This window comes from Schistocerca nitens, chromosome 2 (assembly GCF_023898315.1).
Source record: "Schistocerca nitens isolate TAMUIC-IGC-003100 chromosome 2, iqSchNite1.1, whole genome shotgun sequence".
NCBI lineage: Eukaryota > Metazoa > Arthropoda > Insecta > Orthoptera > Acrididae > Schistocerca > Schistocerca nitens.
The window spans coordinates 823,409,920-823,428,356 of record NC_064615.1 but is presented as its reverse complement, the minus strand read 5'-3'; the positions used below and the strand labels follow the sequence as shown (position 1 = coordinate 823,428,356).

Below are 18,437 nucleotides of genomic sequence, written 5' to 3'. Positions count from 1 at the left end.
ATCTGCCTATTACTGTCAGCAGGATTGCTTCATCTGATACTGTCAACAGACAAGGTGACTCATAATGGTGTCTCATTACATCACTATGGTGTATCTGTTATACTGCACAATCCAATGGTGTACAGCATACATAATATGTACGCATTGTAACTAAAATGACTGAGGTAAATGTTATTCAAAACATCTTTTTGTACATAATTTTTCATTGATGACTATGGATTATTTCTGTAAATTTAATTCGATTTCATCTTATAATTTGGAACTAGAAACATGATTGTGACAAAGTGCCTTGCTTCAGTAGTTGATGTAGACACTGCTTTCCATTATGTACTCCTACAGCCATTATGAAATCATTAACTTCATCTATACTTTATATTATGAACATTGGCCTGTAGCCATCTGTATACTTCCATCTGCAGATGGCCGTTTAACTGGTCGAAACTAGTAATCGATGTATACATCCTTGCGATTTGGCAAATAAAAAGTTTTCTTAAAGACGTCTACAACACTTCGGCTAGGTTTACTGTTGAAAAAATACCAACAGTATATTACCTTCTCGCACATACGTCTCGTGAAGTGACCATGGTGATAATTTAAAGTTAACATTGGGATTTAGCAACAATAAATCTTTACACACAACTGGAACAGGGGTGGATGTTATTGCAATCGTATTGTATATGGAGCTTCTAATGTTATAAAATTAGAGCATCTTTAAGGCAGTTATCTGCTGCCTGTGTTAGGCAGGTTGCACAGCAGAACAAAGTCAAGCACAAATGTTATCTCTGTTCTCTGGCACTGGATGAGGGGAACATAATTTTTTTTTTAAGATTCCAATCAGGACTCTGTTCAAATGGTTCAAATGGCTCTGAGCGCTATGGGACTCAACATCTTAGGTCATAAGTCCCCTAGAACTTAGAATTACTTAAACCTAACTAACCTAAGGACATCACACACACCCATGCCCGAGGCAGGATTCGAACCTGCGACCGTAGCAGTCCCGCGGTTCCGGACTGCAGCGGCAGAACCGCTAGACCACCGCGGCCGGCCCAGGACTCTGTGTATGGGCCACTTTACAACAGCTGTAGTGAGAGCACAGCACTACAGAAGTATCCAGATACTTTAGAGAACGTAATGTGTACATAATGCACACTGACCGAATAATTTTTGCAATTAGAAATGGCTCTGGAAGGATCAGCCTCCGTTTCGATGCTGCCATGGGTGGTGGTGCAGTGCTTGCAATACCTGTCGGTTCTCCAGCATGGTGGGGAATGTGGGCAGGCGGTTCTTCACATGTGGTCCTCTTTCTGCAGCTATAGTCTCTTCACTGAACAGTACAGAAGCAGTTCCATCTCTACCCAGTCGCTCGGAGGCTGTGGTGGCCCCAACACACTATGACAGTGGTAAGACTGCTCCAGTGCATGTCATACAAAATACTCAATGTGTACAGGACCTATCAGACACATGGGTTGCAATGACCCTCCCTACATGGTGATTGTTTAGTTAAATATACACTCCTTTCCCACTGTAACCTACCATGTGGTAATTGTTAAACATTAAAAGGCTCATATTTAAGTGTCTTTGGATGACGACTTTGAGAAGTATTCAAAATACTAGGAGAAAATCAGGAATGGAGAATTGTTGTTAAGCATTATAAGTTTTTCGATAACGATATGTAAAAGTGGATATTTGGATTATGGGGAGAAAACATCCCTAAAACTGTAACAAATTGCACCAAAACTGTAAGTAGCAACTGAAGCTAGTCATATGTTGAAGTGCCAAGACCTCTTCAGTCTACTTATGTCTTTGGATGACGAACTTGAAAGTGCAATGGAAGGTGGTCATATATGAGAATGCTCATCAGTCAATTTCATGACATCATTTTTGGGTAAAAAATTATATTAACTGAGACACGACTCACATTAATATAGAGGGAGGCACATATTGATAGTAAGTTATAAATCATATGAATTAAGATATGGTTATAATATGGTGGGTCATAAATTATAGTAATTAAGGTAAGTGGGTCATAAATTAAAGGATAATGCCCATTTGAATTTCCACAGTTTTCACACATCCACCATAATGTCAAATGTCTGACGTTATTTTTGAGCCATAGTAATTAAGATAAGGCAGGTCACCCTGCCACTTTTTTCAACTAACAAGTGAAGAAGAGTGTTGGAGATAAAGCAAGCAACTTGGAAGAAATCATAAATAACAGCAATATAAACATCTGATGGCCACTGTTGAAAGAACATAAGTGGGCAGTTTGTTTACGTTAGGCTCATAAATTAGGCATGCATAAACATAACCTAAGAGCAAAAGTGAGGTCTTCGTTTACATAAGGAGGCTAGATCAACTGGCTATGGCTTTGTTTTCGTAAGTTAAAAAAAAAAAAAGTTCAAATGTGTCTGAAATCTTATGGGACTAAACTGCTAAGGTCATCAGTCCCTAAGCTTACACACTACTTAACCTAAATTATCTTAAGGACACACACACACACCCATGCCCGAGGGAGGACTCGAACCTCTGCCGGGATCAGCAGCACAGTCCATGACTGCACCGGTTTTCGTAAGGAGAACAACGATGCCCCCTGCCACAGCTGCTCCTGTGATAGGAAAATTTCATGGCACTACACTCAGACATACCTTGTCCCACTACTTTATTGCCTCAGGTGACTATACCACCTGGAAATATATTGCCTCTTCATATATTACCCAAATATTTTCACTTTTTATTTCACAGTAAAATTATGGAATAACGCACTGATGTTTCACATTACGTTGCACATGGAGTGCATGTAAAATATGAAATACTGTACTTTTATTTTGTCTGTCAAATCTTGTTTCAGAAGAAACTCAAGCGTTATGGCTTTTCACAGTTGTCTCTGAATTTTATCGTGTTTTTAACTGAAGGTATTTTTACTCCTCTTCATAATTCTCTCTTCCCTGCTATTAATACAAACATCATTTAAGCAAGAACAATATACAATGAAGAGCCAAAGAAACTGGTATACCTGCCTAATATCGTGCAGGGCCCTCGCGAGCACGCAGAAGTGCCGCAACACAACCTGGCATGGACTCGTCTATAATGTCTGAAGTAGTGCTGTCGATAACTCCGTAATAGTACGAGTGTGTGGAGATCTCTTCCGAACAGCATGTTGCAAGGCATCCCAGGAATGCTCAATGATGTTCATCTGTGGGGAGTTTGGTGGCCAACGGAGGTGTTTAAACTTAGAAGAGTGTTCCTGAAGCCTCTCTGTAGTAATTCTGGACGTGTGGGGCGTCGCATTGATCTGCTGCAAATGCCCAAATCCGTCGGAATGCACAATGAATATGAATGGATGCAGATGATTAGACAGGATGTTTACGTACGTGTCACCTGTCAGAGTCGTGTCTAGACGTATCAGGGGTCTCATATGACTCCAACTGCACGCGCCCCACTCCATTACAGAGCATCCACCACCTTGAACAGTCTCCTGCTGGCATGCAGGGTCCATGGATTCATGAGGTTGTCTCCATGCCCGTACACATCAGTCCGCTCGATACAATTTGAAACAATTCTCGTCCGACCAGGCAACATGTTTCCAGTCATTACCAGTCCAACGTCGGTGTTGACGGGCCCAGGCGAGCCGTAAAGCTTTGCGTCGTGCAGTCATCAAGGGTGGAATCATCAAGGCTCCGAAAGTCGATATCGGTGATATTTCGTTGAATGGTTCACACGCTGACACTTGTTAATGGCTCAGCATTGAAATCTGCAGTAATCTGCGGAAGGGTTGCGTTTCTGTCACGCTGAACGATTCTCTTCAGTCGTCGTTGGTCCTGTTCTTGCAGGATCTTTTTCCGACCGCAGCGATGTCAGAGATTTCATGTTTTACCGGATTCCTGATATTCACGATACACTCGTGAAATGGTCGTACGGGAAAATCCTCACCTCATCGGTGCTTCGGAGATGCTGTGTCCAATGGCTCGTTCTCCGATTATAACACCACGTTCAAACCCACTTAAATCCTGATAGCCTGCCATTGTAGGAGTAGTAACCGATCTAACAACTGCGCCAGACGCCGTATTCCGCCTGTTTACATAACTCTTTACTTGCATATACATGCCTATACCACGTTCTTTGGCGTTTCACTGTATTTCTGCTGAACTCCGATTACGAACTATGAAGGTGTTTCCTACACAAGGCAATAGTTGCCATTACCAAATCGATGCATTCCTTTAATGTGTCGCCGGCCGCGGTGGTCTCGCGGTTCTAGGCGCGCAGTCCGGAACCGTGCGACTGCTACGGTCGCAGGTTGGAATCCTGCCTCGGGCATGGATGTGTGTGATGTCCTTAGGTTAGTTAGGTTTGTTCTAGGGGACTTATGACCACAGCAGTTGAGTCCCATAGTGCTCAGAGCCATTTGAACTTTAATGTGTCAAATGTGGAGACAAGAATCAAAACATGTTCAGAATATCTCTAGGTTTCGCTTTAACCCCTAATCGCTAACAAAGCTACTGTAAGCAGGTGAACCTACCGACCTACGCAGAGTTATCTCTTGTCATCTCTTTGGATTGGACGTCACTAGGTCAGAAGAGTTACGTAACAGCTGAAGGTCGCCGCGTGGTGCGCTGAAAGCTGAGGCAAGCGCTGGCGGTTACTGACGCAATAAGCCGTTACGGTTCATACTCGTATTTCCAGTCCTGCAGTACGTGCAAATGAATGCTGAAATATGATAGCGACCGAGAGGGAGAACAAAACGCTGCTACGTATAGCTATTTCGATATGTCTCTACGTATGTCTCGCCAAGTCGGCTGTTTATTATACGAGTAATCTACTTGAAAGAAATAATTTATTTTCCGGCTGCTGCAGTGTTGAAGATATGAACAAGACATATTCATTAATTGCAGCGTAAATGGAGAAGGACTTAACTCTTGGGGTATGGAAAATGAATTGCTCCAAATTCTGAGGCTATAATGTAGCCACTTCAGCGGTTTTGACAAAGAAAAAAGTTGTCACATTCATCTCCAATACAACTCATAATGAACACTTCAGCATGACATAAATTAGCAAAGGTATTCATTGAGTGAAACGTAGCACGGAAAATTTCATAGACTTAACAATTTTGGCCCATACTCACGCGAGCCCTATTGTCGTGCCCAGGCATTTGCCGAAATACCACTTGTCGCTCAGTCTTTTAAGCTACGGAAGACTAAAATTGAAAGTCTTAAACAGAATTTCGCTGACGAGTATACATGTTAATACCTGAATCGAGTTTACTAGCAGGGTCAAATATGTGTTTTCCGATCGTTATTTGTTTTACAGTAATGGTCTCTGGAAATTACCTGTTCCAGTTTCTCATTTGATCAAGGCGATGGCTGATTCTCGTCAGTTAAGCATAAGAGGTTGACAACTGTTTGATCAGTTTAATGTTTTATCCTTCACCTTCGATTTACAAAAGGTCACTCCGTCGAGATTAATCTGTATTTTTAAAAGCTAGTAAGAACGTGAGAAACCAAGCATGTTTTAGAAACGATAGAAGGCTTAATTAGGAGCGACTATCGATTATTCAGCTGTAAAAACTGCATTTGCAGTGTAGGTATCTGGTACTGGAATGTTTCATGACCAAGCGGAATCAGTATTGCAAAATCTGGTTGCGCACACCGGATTTGGGAGCCGAATGTACACTTAGTTATGTTGTGACCCTATCCTTTACAAGTATTTAGCTCATTTAATTTTACTTTTTACGTTCTTACTTATATCAGTCACTCTGTGATTTTTCTAGTGTTTACCCATCCTTACTAGGCAATTTCTTGCACCCTTACTTCCAAGGATCACTACCTCGCAAAATATCTCCTTGCATTCCTCTTCCTTTCATTACCAACATACTTATTTTGACAAGTCTTCTCTTGGGTTCTCTAGTTCTTTCCCTTTTATTCTTCTGTCTTCTGACAGCTACTCCCATTCTTTCCTCAGTCAAAAATCTTTCCCCATTCTTTTTAAGCGGCCATAGCATTTCAGCCTACGCTCTTTCAATTTATTCGAGTTCACCTTTTCGTTTATATTGCACCATTAGTGTTATATTATAGCGTCCACATTCAATACAACAACTCCTGATTTTCATGAGTCTTTCAGTTTCATTATCCATCTTTCTGCTCTGTAGAGTAACATACTTTGATACTCTGAGGATATCAGGGAATTAATTTTATTTATGGCTAGTTTGACTAGAAGTATCCTTGCTGAAATTGCTCTCTTATTACATCCTTCATTAGAAATTAATGCATTAAATAATTATATTCTTCACAAAGACAGTGTGCTTCGTCCATGCCAGGATCCTTGTTCTCTTGTTCTACTACCGGATATTTTGTGTTATTACAGTTTGTTTTGTTTCATCTTCTGCGAGTGAGTGACACAACCCTTTATTCTATTATCTTAAAACTATTATTTGAGATGATCGTCATAATCCTAGCACTGTTTGAATATACTGCTAGGAGATGAGTTTTGTAACTTTCTCTCAGAGGTTACAGAAAATAAAATTTAGAGCTTAAAGATTAGTCATTGATCCCAGCCTAATGACGAAGTTTATCCTCTTTCATTATTGCTAACATATTTGTTGCGAGAGATTCCGCAAATGTGTTGAAGTTTAAAATGTATCCTTTTTGTTGAACGTTTGAACACTAAGATGACATTTTTGAAACATTTATAGTGTGTCGGGACAAAGTGATCTAAGTGCCAACAAAACTATTTGGGGGCGGAGTGAAAATTACATCTGTGGAGGAACATAGTTGGTACAAACTTTTATTTTAAATACAGAAAAACTAGGTAATAAGAAACTTTATCAAAAAGAATTAACATTATTTTTTACAAAAGTTGAGGAACTTTGAAAAGGTCTAAGTCCAGAAGAAATATTATGAAACAGTCCTTGCTCACCACCATCATCAATAGGCTCCTCGAACGACAGAATTCTTGAAAAGTGTTATTTGGTTTCCTCACTCATAAAATCAAGCTTTTACCTTAAGTCCCTCTTTATAATTTCCTGAGAGGTACCTCACTATTCAGGCTTGGAAGTATTGCAGTTATTATATGGTTATGAGTGATGCCTACCTTCAGTACACGTTATGTTTCTCTATCTCGGATATCACTAAAATCACTCTTAGATGATCTTTGGTGATTCATAGCCATGTAGCTTTGATGATCCCTAGTTTGGAGCTACCAATGTACTTCGATGAGACAAGGTACAAATCAAACTTTTTTTGTTCCGTAAGTCAACACCTTGAAGGGTTGCGAGGGCCTTGCAGCAGAAACAGCAGTCTTCATAACTTCCACAACTTACGACTTAAAATTAGAACGTCTAGTGCGTTTCTCAAGAGCAAAGTCATTATCCGCTAAAGAGAACCAGTGTCTGGGAATGATGCTTAAGAAATGGACATGATGGCTATGATTCGGACGTTAATAAAACAAAAATGTAGTGGTCTGAACAACAGGTGAATATGCTGTATGGTTAATTGTCAAACAGACAAGAGCCGCTAGAAGAGGTAGATACGTTTTTGTCTCGGAAGTGCAGTGCATGAAAAAGGTAGATGCAAGAAAGACATAATATTTGTAGCAAGGATTGCATAAGGCAAACGCGTTTTCCATAAAAATGCATAATTTCTAAAAGTTAACAATAAGACAGTAAAAAAGATTCATGGAAGGCTTCGTTTGGAGCATAATTCTATATGATGCGAAAAGAGGACAATGGGGAAAATAGAAACGAAACGATAAGAAGTCTTCGAAATGAAGCTACTGACGATCAGATGGAGTGATTAAGTAAAGAATGAAGACGTTCGGAAATGAGAGAATAAGCAAATGTTGTCAATAGAGAACAAGAAGCTTCATAAAGAACGAATGATGTATTTCTTTTCGAACACAGTGAATCTAAGAGATACGAGAATGCTTGCACATATAGGAGTATGACGATACGAATCGTTGCTGAATACTGTAGGTGCAAGGATGGTGGAAGAAAAGCACGACATGAGCATGCTTAGCTATGAGTACATTAGGCAGATCGATGAAGATGCAGTTAAATGGAAATGGAGAAGGCAATAAGGAAGTGATTGGAAAGGGGAAATTCTTCAAATTATCTGTATGACTGGTAACATTAACTGTTGGCCTGTCAGTAATCTGTACCTCTGCCCTTCGAAGCCCTCAAGCTCCTGTAATCGACTTTTCTCAAGTCGTGATAGATATCTGTAAACATTTATTTCCAATCCCCCAACAGCAGTTAGGTTTTAAAATGTTTTGGGACGGTCTGGATGACAGTCAAACAATAGTTTTACATTTGGTCCGAGATAAGACACCTGGGCCACCCATTCGGTTTCATTCACAAAAATTTGTGAAATGCTTGACTTGCTTTGTGAACCAGAAGATTTTCAAATAGCTGCAACATGGCCAGCGGCGAGTGTTTCAATACTGCCATACAGGCTTCGACATACCTAGTTCGAAGAACCAGAGCCCGTCGACGAAACCAAACCACAGAAGATGTGCCCATACCACTACACTATGGGGACAGCATACTGTTATAAGCAACGCATACGTGACGGTCACCAGACCCATACATATCTACAGTATCTGTCTGCAACAATGTATAGCGTGAACCCCTGTTCCACATAGCGACTTGTCCTACGGCACATGGGCTACGTGCTTTGCACCACAGTAAGCTGCACCATGTGTACAGTTTCGTGATTCTTGTTTTGCATGGTGCAGCTCGCGCGTGCAGTCTGTAGCGCAAGCACGACTCGACATCGAGGACTGCCGTTACAAATGACGAGCAGTTATTGCTTTTATACAAAATTTATCAGCCTGACTTTACTACTCCTAGAAACATTATTTCCCCTACTTGTCGATGATTTTGGTTTCTCTGATGATGATCGTATTATTTACATCATCCTTTTTTAAAACCTTGGCGTTCCCATTTCGCTGTGAAAAATTCCTCATTGTTGTTCATGGATCAACGATAATCGGGACAGGTGCAGTTATTTTTTGTTTACTTGCGTCCACGGTCCTCCAATATTTTATAAATGACAACATTTTCCACTTTGACTGCTATTACATGGATTGATTCACGATCTCGACTTCGGGCTGTTATGCTGCTCTTAAGAGACAACTGACTGTGAAATGCGTCAATGTATGAGCGCTCCTTTTTCTTAAAAATGTCCTCTTGGACACTGTCCATACGTCAAGCATATTCGCATATTCCATATACACACATCAAGAAAAGTTTTGCATCACCCCGGTTCCCAGAACTCCTGAATATAGACGTTGACTGTGGATATTGTATAACAGACACAGCCCTTTGAGTGTTCAACCACGCATGAGCAGCGCCTTTTAGACGCACGGGGTCCGACAGCCGATCAGTTCCAGTCATTCTATAACATCCACGATATATATACATTTTTTTATTACGAGTGGAATATGAACGTGTGGAAAATTACGTAACTCAATAATATTCATTCAGTTATGGTTCAAATGGTTCAAATGGCTCTGAGCACTATGGGACTTAACATCTGTGGTCATCAGTCCTCTAGAACTTAGAACTACTTAAACCTAACTAACCTAAGGACATCACACACATCCATGCCCGAGGCAGGATTCGAACCTGCGACCGTAGCGGTCACGCGGTTCCAGACTGAAGCGCCTAGAACCGCACGGCCACACTGGCCAGCCCGTTCAATTATGTAATTATTTCTTAAAAAGATAATAATTATGTAAAACAGAGACAGTATTTGTCTCACATTCTTTGTTAATCTATATCATTCTGTTCTTTTGTTTTGTACCTTTTTGTCGTCTTCTTCTGATGTACGTCGCCGACGCAAGACGCGAATCGATTGGAGGTCTGTTGAATGAAAATCATTTAACGTAAAATTATTGTACATGTATGTTCATGTGTTGGGAAAAAACAAATAGAGCCAAATGCGTTAAAACTATTTATGATTAATTATTGAAAAATCACTTCCTCTTTTAATTATAATTTTGTATTAATTGTTTTATCATAGCTGCAAGAAGCGCAGCCATTGTTAGTTGCGATTATATAGCAACTTCGTCTGTACTTCTGGTCGAAATATTAATGGTTTGTGTTAAACTAATTTGCAAAACAGTATTAATAATTTTTTTGGTGGCATCAATTTAAATGATTAATTATTTATTGAGCAAAGGAGAATCTTAATTAAAAAAGAAATCCTCTATCTTTTGTTGGCCGCCATCTTAACTTTTATCTCAGCGGCGAATTTAAATTACTTGAAACTGCAAACAATATTCCGATGTGTGAGAAATAAATGTGCACCGGTGGTACTGAACTCTATTTATAAAAGAAAAAATTAATCGAATCAGACTGCATTTTCTAAGAACAGTGCTGATGGTATTTATTGTTGAACAAGATTTCATTGTTGATGTATGAGGCCAAAATTAAACTATGCACGAATCACGGAGAAAAATATTTCTGGTAGCATACGACAGTGTTGTGTGCGGGTGGTGTTCTGTGGTTCCTTTTGATGATCAATTTGCTAAGAATAATTAAATCCATCGAAGACAAAAATTATAAAAGCTCTGATGTACGATGTGTAATTTTAGTGATATGAACACAACTTACAGTCAACATTATTACACTACGTCAGGTGGAATACTTGTGCAATTTGAACAAAATAATTATCCGGGAGAAGTTGTAGTATGAATAATGCATTATACATGTGTATAATATTGTCAGTATCATTTACAAAATCAAATCAATGCTACTGCTAAATAACAGAGTGAATTCAAACCGCAGAATACCATAGAGTATCATATCATCCATATTCATTGCATTTGTCCATGTTGATGATACGCAAAACCGCCACAATTCCACCAGGAGGGAAGTACACGGTTCGTGTTATCTGTAGTTCTACCATGCATAGACGGTCAATACCGCGGTTCGATAGGTCCACATTGTTACTTTGTGCCAGGAAGGACTCTCAGCAAGGGAAGGGTACAGGCATCTCGGAGTGAACGAAAGCGACGTTGTTCGGACATGGAGGAGATATAGAGAGACAGGAACTGTTGATGACATGCCTCGCTCAGGCCACTCAACCTGACAGAAACGCCACCATGTTGAATAATGCTATTCGTGCAGCGACAGGACGTCGTGTTACGTCTCAAACTGTGCGCAATAGGCTGCATGATGCGCAACTTCACTCACGACGTCCATGGCGGGATCCATCTTTGCAACTACGATATCCATGCAGTGCGGTTTAGATGGGCCCAGAAACATGCCAAATGGATCGCTCAGGATTGGCATCACGTTCTCTTCACCCATGAGTGTCGCATATGCCTTCTACCAGACACTCGTCGGAGACTTGTTTGGACGCAACCTGGTCAAGCTTAACACCTTAGACACACAGAAAAGCGAGTGCAGCAAGGTGGAGGTTCCCTGCTGTTTTGGGGCAGCATTAAGTGGGGCCGAAGTACGCCGCTAGTGGTCACGGAAGGCGCCGTAACGGCTGTACGATACGTGAAGGCCATCCTCCGAGCGATAGTGCAACCATATCGGCAACAGTTGGCGAGGCATTCGTCTTCATGGACGACAATTCGCGCCCCCATCGAGCACATCTTGTGAATGACTTCCTTCAGGATAACGACACTGCTCGACTAGAGTGGCCAGCATGTTCTACGGACATGAACCCTATCGGACATGCCTGGGATAGATTGAAAAGGACTGTCTATGGACGACGTGACCCACCAACCACTCTGAGGGATCTACGCCGAACCGCCGTTGAGGAGTGGGACAATCTGGACCAACAGTGCCTTGATGAACTTGTGGATAATATGCCACGACGAATACAGGCATGCATCTATGCAAGAGGACATGCTGCTGGGTATTAAAGGTGCCGGTGTGTACAGCAAACTGGACCACCAACTCTGAAGGTCTCGCTGTGTGGTGTTACAACATGCAATCAGTGGTTTTTCATGAACAATCAAAAAGCGCGGAAATGACGTTTATGTTGATGTCTTTCCAATTTTCTGTACAGATTCAGGAACTCTCGGAACCGAGGCGATGCAAAACTGTTTTTGATGTGTTTACATAATGAGTCAGGTGTCTTAGTGATGTACAGGATGTTTCAAAATTACACCGACAGATTTCGAGGGGATATAGAAGATGTCTTGTGGAACAAAGTGAGGATAGGAACCCTTCTGCGGAAACGTCATCTTACGGCGCTACAAAGCATAGAAGTTACAGGCTCAGGCGCCTGTATAATCTACAATGTATATATACGTAACAGGGTGGTTCCGTGATGGTGTTACAAACTTTCAGGGATGGTAGAGAAGGATAAAGGTATCAGTTTAGGTATAGGACCATGGTCCAGAAACGAACGAGTCGAAAGTTACAGGCGAAAGCGTTCTGATACCTCTGACAGTGGAATACAAGTACCAGGACTACTGAAACTTCCTGGCAGATTAAAACTGTGTGCCGGACCGAGACTCGAACTCGGGACATTTGCCTTTCGTGGGCAAGTGCTCTACCATCTGAGCTACCCAAGCACGACTCACGCCCCGTCCGCACAGCCTGACTTATGCCAGTGCCTCGTCTCCCACCAAACTTTACAGAAGCTTTCCTGCAAACCTTGCGGAACTAGCACTCCTGAAAGAAAGTGTATGGCGGAAGCATGGCTTAGCCACAGCCTGAGTGATATTTCCAGAATGAGATTTTCACTCGGCAGCGGAATGAGCGCTGATATGAAACTTCCTGGCAGATTAAAACTGTGTGCCGGACCGAGACTCGAACTCGGGACCTTTGCCTTTCGCGGGCAAGTGCTCTACCTACCTACCAAACTTTACAGAAGCTCTCCTGCGAACCTTGCAGATCTTGTAGGAGACGAGGTACTGGCAGAAGTAAAGCTGTGAGGACGGGGCGTGAGCCGTGCTTGGGTAGCTCAGTTGGTAGAGCACTTGCCCGCGAAAGGCAAAGGTCCCGAGTTCGAGTCTCGGTCCGGCACACAGTTTTAATCTGCCAGGAAGTTTCATACCAGCGCACACTCCGTTGCAGAATAAAAATCTCATTCTACCGATACTGTTGTTGCTAAAACTGTAGGGTAGGCAGCTTTCTGAGATGGCAGTATGGACCGAAATAGAGGAAATGTGTTTCATAGTAGCGAAGATGGACAAGTGCTCATAGCTCCTCAGGTATGTACTTTAGAGCCCACGTTTGCCAAACAATTTTTTCTTGTTCTAGCCCATACTACCACCTTTGAAAGTTATCTACCCAAGAAATTTAGCAGCATCAGCACCGGTGAATGTATTCCACTGTCAAAGGTATAGAAATAATTTTCCCTAATAACTTTTGACTCATTCGCTTCCGGGCCAGCGTCTTTGAACTGAAATTGATACAGTTATCCTTCTCCATCATCCCTGAAAGTTAGAAACATCATCACGGAATCAGCCTGTCTATATTGTACGTTATGCACATTTAGGCTAGCTAATCGGCTGCCCAGTACTGGTGGCTGAACGATAGCGGCCGCAGATCTCAGGGCGAGTCGCGGCAGTCGCTGCTTTTGGCTAGGTGACCGGTACGAGCGAGTCCAGGTAAGAAGACTAGCATCCTCGCCAGGAATAGGGCAAATCTCACTATGGAGAATTTTGACGTTTTTCGCTCTTATTTCCTTTGTGCGCGAGACAATGCTTCAAGTCAAGGCGCAGCGTCAGACAATCTTAAAGATGACTAAGTTACAACTCTTTGAGATTCGTAAATAACTCATAGCAAAGTATTAACCCAAATCTGACTACACCAGCGTCCTCAGATGAACGAGGCCCATCCAATGACACAACAGTATTTCAATATTTTTAAAACCGCAGTTAATATTTCTCAGTGAATAAAATTCTCTGAGTTAACAACTTTTAATTGCGTCAATCTCAAATGGTAGCATTGCACTATAGCTATCATCCCTGAAAGCTACGTATCTGTATCTATTTTATTTACTGATTTACATCTTTTATATGTTTCTCATTATGCAAATGTATGTCAGAACTTCGTATTCTCTACAGTTACACAGCAAATGAACACAGTATCTATATCTCATATTGTCTTACTTGTGGAATTATTTAATGAACAGTTGACTATTTTGCCAGTAATTTTATTTAAATCTTGATTGCAAGTGCTATTAAAAAAAACGTTGCTAATTTAAAAGTACTCAGTCACATGTGTTAGCGGACTCCACAGTTGAAAATAGAACCAGAATATGCTTCTGCTAACAAAGCATAAATAATTGTTTAAATAATATCCAATGGCAATGTGTCGTCATTTAAGGTGAGCACACTTACACAAGAATGATGGCTTACTTACTTGTGAACAAACTATTGCTCATATTTAATGTAAATGAACTGAGTGTAACCGAATATTTATGGCATTCCTGTACTTAAATATTGTTGTAAGACATTAGTTTAGCCCGGGAAATAGTCAAGATGAATCAAACGATGGTTGTAGAGTGTAAGGACGATGCGTTTTTGGTGGGGAGTGCCTTCAGTCAAAGGAAAATAAGACAGTAGCGTAACAGGTGAAGACTAGGACATTTTGAGTGATTTTGAGGGATTTTTATGAACGTGGACTGTCTAAGTTGACGCATTTAAATAGTCCTCAGGGGGTGTTGACGGAGATAACGAAGGTGAAGAGACGACTACCGGAATTATTACAATTAGATTTTGTCCATAGTCCTACAAATTTCATTGATGAGTTTTTAGATTTTATTCTGACAACGGAAACTAAAACCGCAGACGAAGATTTCACGGGCGGGAACCTCACGAAATGCAACGCCAGGGTACAAGGTCGGGAAACTAGAGATCGCCGCACCTCAGGTCCGGAGGCGGCGAAATAAAACGGCGTTAAAATGGACACGGCACTTTAAAAATTCTTTCGGTGCCGAAAATTCGGCAAAGAAGTCACAAACGTTGAAAATGGAAATTATAACAAGTAAGAATAAAATGAGGAATAATTTCAAGCAGCGCAACCATAAACAGGGCGCAAGAAATACGGTCAGATGTGTCTAGAGATTCGATAGTGATCATATGGAGCTGGACAATTTATTTTGTGGAAAGGATGTGAATGATGGAATGAATGTATGTTTACTGAAAGTCCAATGATGGAAAGAGAGGCAGAGGTAAGTCTGAATTTGGTGGAGGTGGACAGTATGACGAATTCTAATGAGTCACTAGTCAGTAGGAACAATTATAGTAATATAGGTGAAAGTAATGTAGATGATTCTGTATTGAAGGAAGTAGCTGAAGCTACATGCGAAAACGGTGAAGCTATAGGCTTGTCTGCTGGAGATGAATTTTTTGGTGTATCGACGGAAGCAAATGAAGGTATTTGTGAAGGTGGCATAGCAATAGGTTCGTCAGCCGGTGATGAATATTATTAGGTATCGGCGGATTTGAGCGATTTATTGTCAGAGGGAGGTAAGGGAGATGTTTTAGGTGCTGAAGTTGTGAAGGTTGAAGCTACTGATTTACATATCTCGAAGGAAGGAATCTGTGCGTTTATTTCTGTTGACGGAAGTGAACCAATGGCTCTTGATGAAAGTGTGAATTATGGGTGGATGTGGAAGGATGAATATGAAAATTTGTTACACATTATGTCAAAGCACGAAGTGGTGGAGGCGTCCGAGAGTACAGAAATGTAATGGACACAGAGGTAGATTTGAGTTTGGCGCAATTCGAGTCTACTGTGAATTCTAATGTGGAAAGATGTAGTGACAGTTTATATGATGTAGCGGCCGAGGTTGACGGGGTTATTGGTGGTGAATTCTATTACGTATCTGTGGATGTGATTGGTGTTTTAAGTAAATAAGCTTATGAGGTTTCAGTGCGTGTTAATGAAGTTAATAAATATGAGGATTTATTTGAAGGAGACGGAGTTTCAAGTTGTGTGGTTAACTTTGAGAAGTTTTCAGCTACTAGTATCGTTAATTCGGAGGAAGGAGATAGTATATTTGATTCTGAAGAGGACGATAAAAAAGCGAACTCAGTGTAAGATTTAGATGTTAAAGATGATTTGGAGGTAGATCAGGAAAATCTGTCAATAGATAATGAAAGTGAGGGTTGTTCTGAAATCATAATGTATACCACAAACGCGGAAGAAAAAGGAAGGGACGAAAATTATGTTTTGAGGGAACAGTGTTCAGAGAGGGGTGTGTCCGCCCCGATAGCTGAATGGTCAGCGTGATGGTTTGCCGTCATACCCGCCCGGGTTCGATTCCCGACAGGGTCGGAGATTTTCTCCGTTCAGGGACTGGGTCTTGTGTTCTCTTCATCATAATTTCATCCCCATCCGGCTCGCAGGATGCCCAATGTGGTGTCGAATGAAATAAGACCTGATACAAGGCGGCCGGATCTGCCCTGCAAGGGGCCTCCCGACCAATGACGCCAAACGCTCATTTCCATTTCAGAGAGGGGTGTAATTAAAAAAGTGCAGCCTATGTTAATGATGAAAGTAAGTATGCATCTCTCGAAAATAAAAATAGTAGTCCAGCGCCAGTCGCAAAATTTGCCTGTAAACACAAGACTCCGCTGGTGATTGAGGAAACGGGGTTCGAATCTGAGTAGGTGAAAAATCTGAAAAAAGTGAGATTCAGAAGACACACTGGAGAGAAAAATACTATAAAAGGCAACGATGGCAGAGTTGCACCATTTGAATCAAGAACGGCATGTGTATTAATATAAGTATAAACATAAGTGTATTTCATGTCTAATTTCAAGAATTTTGGGAGGTTATTTCTGTTTGTGTAAGGAGTAATTAGATAAATTTTAGATCTAAATGATAAAGTATGGAAGTATAATTTTGTGCAAGAAGGAAGAAAATATTGGCGGCACAGACCTTGGTGCGAGGAGGTCAGCAAAAAGCAATTAATTTTGTTATTTTCGAAAGACAGGAATGAACAGTTTTTACGTACAATTTTGGGGAAATTTCAAGGGGTTATTTATATGTGTTACTTGTAGCATTTTGGACGGGTTTCCAGTGTAACAGGTGTAGTTTATCTGCAATTACTGTTTGTACAATATTTGGCGCATGGAGATCCTCAGACATCATTAAAATTTTAATTGCATGTGGGAGTAGAACATGGGGTTCATGCATAACATAAGCTATCTCTTTGGGGGCAAATTACGTTAATTAATAACATAATGTATGATATTTTGGGAGGGCTTTGAATCGATTTATATGTAAAATTTTTGGGACAGCTATGTAATATGATTAAGAGAATAATTCTAGGAATAAATATTTTATTATGCAAATAGGAGACTGACGAATTTAGAATGCAGTTATCTGCTGAGTTGATAGGAAAGTTAAAAGGGCAGCTTCAGTACGGGATAGAATTAGTTTTAAAGTTTCTGAGTAGATGCGGTAACATATTAGAAAAATGATAACTGCTAATTGATGCGTGGTGTCGATCGAGTTTTATACCACGATAGACGTGTTGTCTCGTGGGAACGTAGAGTGTCTGCAATGTCGAGCTGAATCAAATGCGTGTTGTTTATGCAATAAATCAGTTTTTGCTTGCTATCCTCTTTCCGAATGTACCGATTCCACTGGAGAGAGCGTTCAGTGCCTGATCTGTGTGGATTCGGGAAGTTACATGATTATTATTGATAACGACACCACAGTCGTATTTCGACAGTTACTGTTCTTCAGCGGACTGACGCATGTTTCGGTGTAGTACTTGGCCAAGAACGTCATGAATTTCGGCAGAGGTGGTTGGACTGAGAATAATCTAAACTTCGACGCCAGAACGCCGATGTGCTGTGTTTGTGTTTGAAGTGCTACGAAATGCTCAAAGCAAGAAGTGCTGTCAACTGAACGCAAAAGCGCTAAAAAGCTTTTAAAAAGATCGAGATGTCTCGAAAGTTATCTGAAAATAGACGGGACTTTATGAGTGAAGATCTCGACGGAGTGATTATGTTGAGTTATTGAAGGAGGCAGACCTGCCTGCGATAATTAACATGCCATAATTTTTATAGTTTGTGTTAGATTTAGTAAATGTATGCTGATAGGATATTATGACATATCGAAGGAGATACATGCTGTTTCATACACCACCACAAGGATGCTTACACTACTTTTGATAAGGATAGAAGCTGAAAAACTAATGAAAGTTTGTGCCAGGGCTGGGACTTGAACCCACGTTTCCTGCTTACTAGGCACATGTGCTAGCAATTACATCACCACAGCAGTATATCTGATACAGCTGCATGGACTATCGAAGACCTAGAAGTGGCACAAATTTTGATTCAGTTCTTCAAATTTTATCACTATCGAAGATAAAGCTGAGACACATATCTCTCAAGGAAAGCGTAATTCCATCAGATCAACTTAAACTATAGTCCTGGCACACAACTAAGGTATTCTATTTACTATATTATGTATGTATTTATTACGTTATGTAAGTATGTGAAATTTGGCGCTA

The 18,437-nt window shown here is 40.8% G+C and overlaps 1 long non-coding RNA gene across 3 annotated transcripts in view; it reads right to left on the bottom strand.

Annotated features, from left to right (window-relative positions):
• LOC126234654 (uncharacterized) overlaps positions 1–18,437 on the bottom strand; it is a 42,053-nt gene that overhangs the window by 21,963 nt on the left and 1,653 nt on the right. For 2 of the 3 annotated variants that reach the window (XR_007544758.1, XR_007544759.1), the window contains exon 2: positions 9,795–9,853. This is a non-coding gene — a long non-coding RNA (uncharacterized LOC126234654). Of the gene's footprint in view, positions 1–2,497; positions 2,606–9,794; positions 9,854–18,437 lie in introns of those variants that run through there. The other variant, XR_007544760.1, reaches the window with a different exon arrangement.